General features: G+C 44.5%; 1 long non-coding RNA gene across 1 annotated transcript; it reads right to left on the reverse strand.

The window, feature by feature from the left end:
• Positions 1–5,012: 5,012 nt before the first annotated feature.
• LOC109704365 lies at positions 5,013–5,501 on the reverse strand. The gene is made up of 2 exons (XR_002214328.1): positions 5,463–5,501; positions 5,013–5,383 (listed from the first exon to the last, which is right to left on the reverse strand). It is a non-coding gene; the product is annotated as an uncharacterized LOC109704365 (long non-coding RNA).
• Between the last annotated feature and the right edge of the window lie 1,965 nt (positions 5,502–7,466).

Consider the following 7,466-nt stretch of genomic DNA (forward strand, 5'->3'; position numbering starts at 1 on the left):
TACATTGAGGAATGGATTGTTAGGGTTTTTCTAAATCGCATATAAATAAGCTGTTTAGCATTAGTTTGCATTCAAAATATATTTTACAGAAGTTAGAGAGCATAGGAGGCGCATTTTGCCGCAATTCATGAAGTCAAACCCACCAAAATCGACTTTTTCGTTTCGTCCGAATGAAGGTTCCCACAAGCTTCGCTAGTACCCTAGAAACATCAAAAATAGGGTCAATCCAAACGAAACGAAGAGCAAATAGCTCAAATGCATTAAGCCTTCAAGCTTGAGGGTTAAGAAACTCACCCTCAAGTGAAAACCTATTTTAATTCCTCAAATGGTAAGTAGAGGTGCTCCCAACTCTAACCTAGGATAAAGGTTCCAACCATTCAATGAGATCAGAATGCCTCAAATCCAAAAAAACCCCGTAAAAAATAAACCCTAAATCCCAAAATCGTAGGCGTTTCATTCTAGTAAACCTAGGGAAACAGTATAAATGTGGCATTACAAGCTAGCCAACAAAGAGAAGCTCCAATCCAAGCTCATACCAGTAGGGTGGAAGTTCGATTACCACAAAGCTCCAAAAAGTAAGCTCCAAGCTCCAAAGGTGAGAAGAGGAAGAAAATGTGCCTCAATGGCCTCCAAGCACGCTCCTCTCCATCTCCTTCTCCTTCTTCTTTGCCTTTCTCTCTCTAGAAGTGTTAGAAGCAGTGTTGGGCAGAGAAAATATGATGTGAGAGGAGAGAGATGGCTGCCTATATCCTCTAAGTATACAAAATCCAGCAAGTGCCCTCAAAAACATCAAATTTAATCAGCCCGTCTGGGCAGTTTTTCGCCTTAGAGCCGGACCGGTCCTCCCGACGTGGACGGATCTCTCAGCCTGCCCGAAAATCCAACGTTCGGGAACCAGTTCTCCATGTGCGGGACCGCCGTCTCTCCAGCAGCGGCAGACTGCGCCGGCGGCGGTCTCGGCACTGCCCAGGACCTGTTGCCTCGCGACGGTACGCAGCATGTTCACTGCGCTGGGACCGCGTCTTCCTATAGGGACCGGTCCCAAGAGTAAAACATCTCGGACTCTGCCAAAACTTCGAGATGAACATTTTATGGCGGGATACCATCGACGGCCCGTCCACCAAGTGTCTTAAAAGTTTCGAATATAATATCTTAACACTCAACCTCGCCAATTTGCATATGGTCTCAGTGCAGCTACATTCACCCCTCCTAAAAGTAATTTCGTGCCGCCGAAACTCGAAAGTCAAAAGCAATACCTCAAGCTCCATCTGAAAAAGAATTGGATGCGCTCTGCCAGCGCATCTCTAGCTCCACACGTTGGCCGCCGCGTGCGCGTGATTGCTCCAAAGAACTTTACATACGGAATATCCCGAATCTCCCGCGAGCTTCTTCAGCCTCGCGAGCCAAAATCTTTCACGGGTTGCTCTCGAGCTCAGTCCTCGCGAGCCTCCAACTGTGCTCTCGCTCTCCACGAGCTGGAATCACGAATGTACTTCCAGAAGGAACGCATACATTAAGACGTTCGTGCACGCCGGATAGTTCAGGTGTTAGAGGAAGTCGATCAGGCTACGGACCTACAACGTCCAAGATCTCAGTACGTCCAATGAAACGGGTGGGCCTCACTTTTCCCGAATCCGATCTCTGTATCCCTACTAGTCGGCGAGACCTTCAAGAAAACCATGGTCTCCAACTTTGGAACTCCAAGTCTCGCGTCGTCGATCGCGTAGTCCTCTGTAATGTCTACTCTGGCCGTCAAAGTCGCTCCGAGCAATGTCGAATTTGTCCCTCAGCTTCCTGGAGCATCAGGGCTAAAGCAAGTCTCTCCGCCGACTTCCTCCAATGAAGCGGCGCATTACCTTCGGCCATCAGTTGCTTCAGAAGGATGCATTCATTGATGCTTGCTTGATAACTGTATGTTAAAGCAAGCTCCGCCATAGGTAGGATGCCTGCACCATCCCTTCTTGGAAGTTCACGCATCTCGGAGATAGTCCTCTAAAAGGTATGATTAGTGCAGCTCCGATGATCATCAGCTCTGCGGTGGACATGCTGTACCATAAATCCAATCGGGTTCCTAAGGGTCTGTAGATCTCCAAAATGGGACACCAAATGCAGCGGTTGTCGTCTTTATCAGATACATCGATATATGGCCATCCATGAAGTCGCCAATACTCATCAGGCTACACTTATTTTGTGCGAGCTTCTCTCTGCGTCCAAGCAGTATGAATAGGTATGAAGTGCGCCGACTTCTGTCAAACCTAATCGACGATCAACCCAATTCAGTCATGACCACGCCTCGTGAGCGTGGCAATCCTTGTCACAAAGTCCATGGTGATTTCATCCCATTTGCCCACGGGGAAGTAGGCAACGCTGAAGTATTTCCGCCATGGGAATCTCTGGTGCACTCTACCGTTTACTGTTGGGCATAGTCTAGACAACGAGCACAACTCGCATACGATCCTTTTTCATCACCGGACAAGCACAATAATTAGCAATTTTAAAGTCCTTATACATCTATGGTGGGCTACGCGGATGGATAAGGATAATCGTTTGTGCTCTGCGTGCGCTTCTGAAGAATTTTCTGGGGTTAATCAGCGAATCCGCGCCCCGGGGACAAGCGCCTCACGGGAAACGCCTGTCAATCCTGATCGTCCAAAAGGAAGTCGCCGGTGAACAGTGCAATCAAACATTTTACTTTCGAATCTTTGCAATCCACATCGAGAGAAGCTTGCTTTCGTTTAATTCTATCAAAAGAGTATGGTTGCGACTACAAAAGTTCATCCATTCAAGGGGTGTGCTCAGGAGTCCCACTCAACTCCAACCCACTTCCATTTTGCCGATCAACTGCGGTGGTCACACATGCATCGCCTAAGTTTCTCCTCATTTCTACTATAGCGCCGTCGCCACCGACGTTAGACCTTGCCCGGGTAGTGAAAGGATCGTCAGGATCATAGTCCTTGAGTAGCCTCCAACCATCGGCCTGCCTCAAGTTTCAACTCCATTCTGCAGTGAATTAAATAACTATTAAGCCTCTTGATGATCGGGAGAGTTATACTTCACAGCGCTTCGTCATGATAAGTCAGTGCGCCATAGCTTCAACCTGCGAACATACGGCGCCAACTCCAAATCATGCCGTCGGCTAGTTACTTCTCATATTCCTTTTGTTGTAAGGGCAGAGAGAGCATTACGCGATCATCTGCCATCCTTCATCAATACACAGCCAATCCAGTTAAGTGGAAGCATCAACTAATGTCAAACCATCCATACCCTGCTCTCAGCTACTGGTTGGTCAGAAGATCAGGACCGCGGTCAGTCAATCTCTGCTGTCTCCTTGGCAAAGCTATCAGGCTCAAAAGCAACAGCGGTCTTCCGAATACTGAAACTTGACTCTTAGTGCTGTGAGCATCCGTGAGGGGATAGAGATTTGAATAAAAAAACGCAATGAATCCTTGGTCAGGAGGTTGATTCATATAAATCTCCTCGTCTAGTTCTCCATTGAGAAATGCAGTCTTCACATTCATTTGGAATAGTTCCAAATCTAAATGTGCGACGATAGCCAGAATCAGGCGAATTGAGACAAACCTCACCACTGGGGAGAATGTCTCTTTATAGTCTACTCCCTCCTTTTGGGTGTATCCTTTCGCCACTTATCGGGCCTTATATTTGTCAATTGATCCATCCGTCTTATGTTTTATTTTAAAATTTTATTTATTTCCAATAGTTTTGCGTTCAGACGGAAGATCAACTAACCCCCACATATTATTCTTAGCCATAGAACTCATCTCATCCTCCATAGTAGCTAGCCATTTATCACAAACTGATGAATTCAAAGCTTCAGCATAAGAAGCCGGCTCATCAAGATCCGTAGAAGCACACACGAACGATTCCCCTTCAATCTCAAATCGACGACGGGGAACACCTCCACGTTTACTTCTTCGTAATGATGGACTTTGTGAGCCATGGTCAATAGGCACACTCCTACTGACCATAGGATCACTCCCACTGTTTTGGGCTATTTCTTCATGTGGCCTCAGTGCCTCATTCTCGCCTAACAATGGGACATTTCCATTAGGTTCTTGCAACTCGTATAGTGCAAGGTCCTTTTTAATCTCACCAATGTCTGGAAAATCATTCTCAAGAAAATCCACATCGCGCGGCTCTATCTCAGTCATTCCTCCATCAGGATGCTTGTCATACATCACATAGCCTTTCGAGCAATCAGAATATCTAATAAAAATTTGTTTATTTGCTCTAGGGACTAACTTTCCATATTTATGAGAAGTATTATGCACATATCCTGCCGATCCCAATGGTCGTAAGCCTTCCAAATTTGGCTTTATACCATGCCATAGCTCATAGGGAGTTGAAGGAACTAACTTAGAGGGCACTCGGTTAAATATATAGGCAGCAGTCAACAACGCATCACCCCAAAAACTAATTGGGAGGTTGGCTTGCGCCATAGGCCTAACCATTTCCAAAAGAGTCCTATTCCTCCTCTCTGCAACACCATTTTGTTGCAGAGTACCGGGAATAGTTAACTGTCTGCATATTCCCTTTTCCTCACATAGTTCCCTGAACTGGTCTGATAAATACTCTCGCCCTCTATCAGTACGAAGAACTTTTAGAGTTCTTTCTGTTTGGTTCTCGACCTCCACTAAGAAGCGTTTAAAATAATCTAAAGCTTCTGAACGGTGAGACAACAGATATACCGAACTATAACGGGAGTAGTCATCAATGAAAGTGAGGAAATAGTACGCGCCATGACGTGCTCTCACATTCATAGGTCCGCATATGTCTGAATGAACTAGCTCCAATGGATGAGTTGCTCTATGTGCCTTACCAAAAGGCTTTCTGCAGGCTTTTCCTGCTAAACATGGTTCACAAGGAGGTAGGCTAAGCTTAGCGAGTGACCCCAACAGGCCTTCTCTAGCTAGTCGAGCCATTCTTTCTTGTCCAATGTGACCCAATCTCGCATGCCATTTGATAGAATCAGATACAATATCAGAAGAAACTAATAAAGCAGAATTATTGTTATTAATAAAATCCAAGTCTAAATTTAAGACAAAGAAATCATTCTTTAAACAACCATTACCATAAAAGTCCTTGCCCAAATAAATATCTAACTGAGTATCCGTAAATTGAAAAGAAAAACCTAATCTAAGTAACGCTAAAACTGACAGTAGATTACATCGGATGTTCGGTGCATACAGCACATCATGTAATATCAAATAACGACCATTGCGCAATCTAAGTTGGTATGCGCCAATTCCAAGGACTTCTTCCTCAGTGCCGTTTCCCATCATGACATAATGGCTGCCAGCAGACACCCGACGATAATCCACATATCCTGCTCGATCTCTCGTTACATGCTTTGTTGCTCCTGTGTCTACAATCCAATCAGAGAGAGCGTGAGCAACAAAAACGTGTGAGCATACATAAATAAGAGAGTCAGGATTGGGATTTACCTTCTTCGGCTCAGTGTAATCACGAGCGAAGTGTTCCATATTTTCACAGTTATAGCATTTCACTTTATTTAAATTTTTCTTTCCGCGCCTGCCTTTGCGGCGCCTCTCAATTCCGCCCTCATTTGGCGTGCGGTTCCCAGTCTTTGCATATTTATTTTCTCCATTTCGACGCTTGTGCTTAGGCCACTTGCCTCGCGGTGTCCACCGTAGGCAACGAGTGCATTGGCACGGTTCGCCTCTCTGCGCTCCGCTTCCAACTCAAGATGTCGAGATATATCGTTGAAGGTCTTAATACCTTCATTATGAGTCAGCACAATCTTGATTTGATCCCAAGATGAATCTGGTAAGGACCTTATAACTGATTGAACCTGTTGTTCGTCAGTGAGCTCGCAACCGGCTGCTTTAAGTTCTCTTATCATAGCAGACATCACCCTTAAGTGCTCTGCCATAGAATGCTTCGGGTCCAACATGTATTGATTGAATTTGAGATTCAAGGCACGAAGTCTTGTGGTCGACGTGCCCCCATATTTCACTTTGAGCTGCTCCCACATATTTTTAGCAGTCTCATAATTTTCAAATTCTTTGATCAAATCATCGTGCATACAGCTCAACATGGTATATCGTGCACTTCGATCTTTCTCAAGCCACTCGTTATAGGCTTGTAAATCGCGACGGTGCTGAGCCGTCGTGCCTTCTTCAGGCTGAACCATACTGTTGGTTAAATGGCTAAGTATCCCTTTCTCATTAAGGAGATATTGAATTTTTCTATGCCACATGTCATAGTTCGTTCCATCAAGCCTATCTTGATTTAACAAATCCGCGATGGAAAGATTTTTGGAAGCCATTTATCACTACAATAATGCACATAATATTAAATTAGGCACAGATATCCATAATCTTATTCTCAATCCAATTTGATAATATAATTTCTCACTGCATCTTCAAATCGAAAATTTTGCCTTTGAAAAGACTAATAATCATCTCATCCAATGCAGATAAAAATAATATATCAAATTAATCAAGAATAAATCCACGTCACAAAATAAATGATGAATATTATGCAATTTAATCAAAATAACACATTGCAACTTTCAAAATATCATCATAGCAAGAAACAATATATAATAATAACAATTGCATATGAAAGACATGCATAAATTTCATAAGCACATGTTAGTCAGGACGGATAAGAGCTGGTAGCTTGAAACTCAAGTTGTGGGTTCGAGTCCCACTGCTACCATACTATGCAATTTGTGAAACAATCATACGAGATAGCAAGAAACAATATATATAACTCAGTGGCATATGGTATTATGTAAGCAATATTGATTCTACTGGTTAGATGAAGCAAATTTAAAGATAAGGTGAAGGGTTCAAGTCTCACTGCCTTACAGAGCTTATCTCTTCATTTTTTTTATTTTAATTTGAATTGAACTATTAAGGCCATGATATGGGCATGCTTGGGCCCAATTCTTGCGGGCTCCGAAAGCCCAGTTAGGGCGGCTCTGAAAGGCCGCAGCCCTGCATATGCGGGGCCCCCGCAGGCCCGGCACTGGCGGGCCCTGCATGCCCAGCAAGGGCGGCTCCGCAAGGCCCACGTTCGGGCACCCACAGGCCCTGTCACGCCCCGCGACCAACCGCCAATTTGGACCGGGTCGCGGCGCCGTCGACAGACCACCGAACGGACCGGGAATTGCCCTGTACGCGGACAGAGTCTCCCCAGTACGTCCAAGGCGTCGCAATCCAAACAATCAACGAATGTTCCAATAAGGAACGGATATCAATCCAGATTGCATAAGGAAGTATCAAATACATAATCTACTTGCTATTACAAGCATTCATTTCACCACCACGTTTACATCACAGTTTCAGTTTACATTTTTACTTCTAAATTACAATCTCACTATTACATCAGAGTGTACAAGTTTGATACATTTTCTTTTCTTGTCTTCTAGACCCCTAAGCTAGACTGTCTCAGGGTACTGCTACCTCGGTCTCTGTGGT

The sequence above is a fragment of the Ananas comosus genome, unplaced genomic scaffold (assembly GCF_001540865.1).
Source record: "Ananas comosus cultivar F153 unplaced genomic scaffold, ASM154086v1, whole genome shotgun sequence".
Lineage (NCBI taxonomy): Eukaryota > Viridiplantae > Streptophyta > Magnoliopsida > Poales > Bromeliaceae > Ananas > Ananas comosus.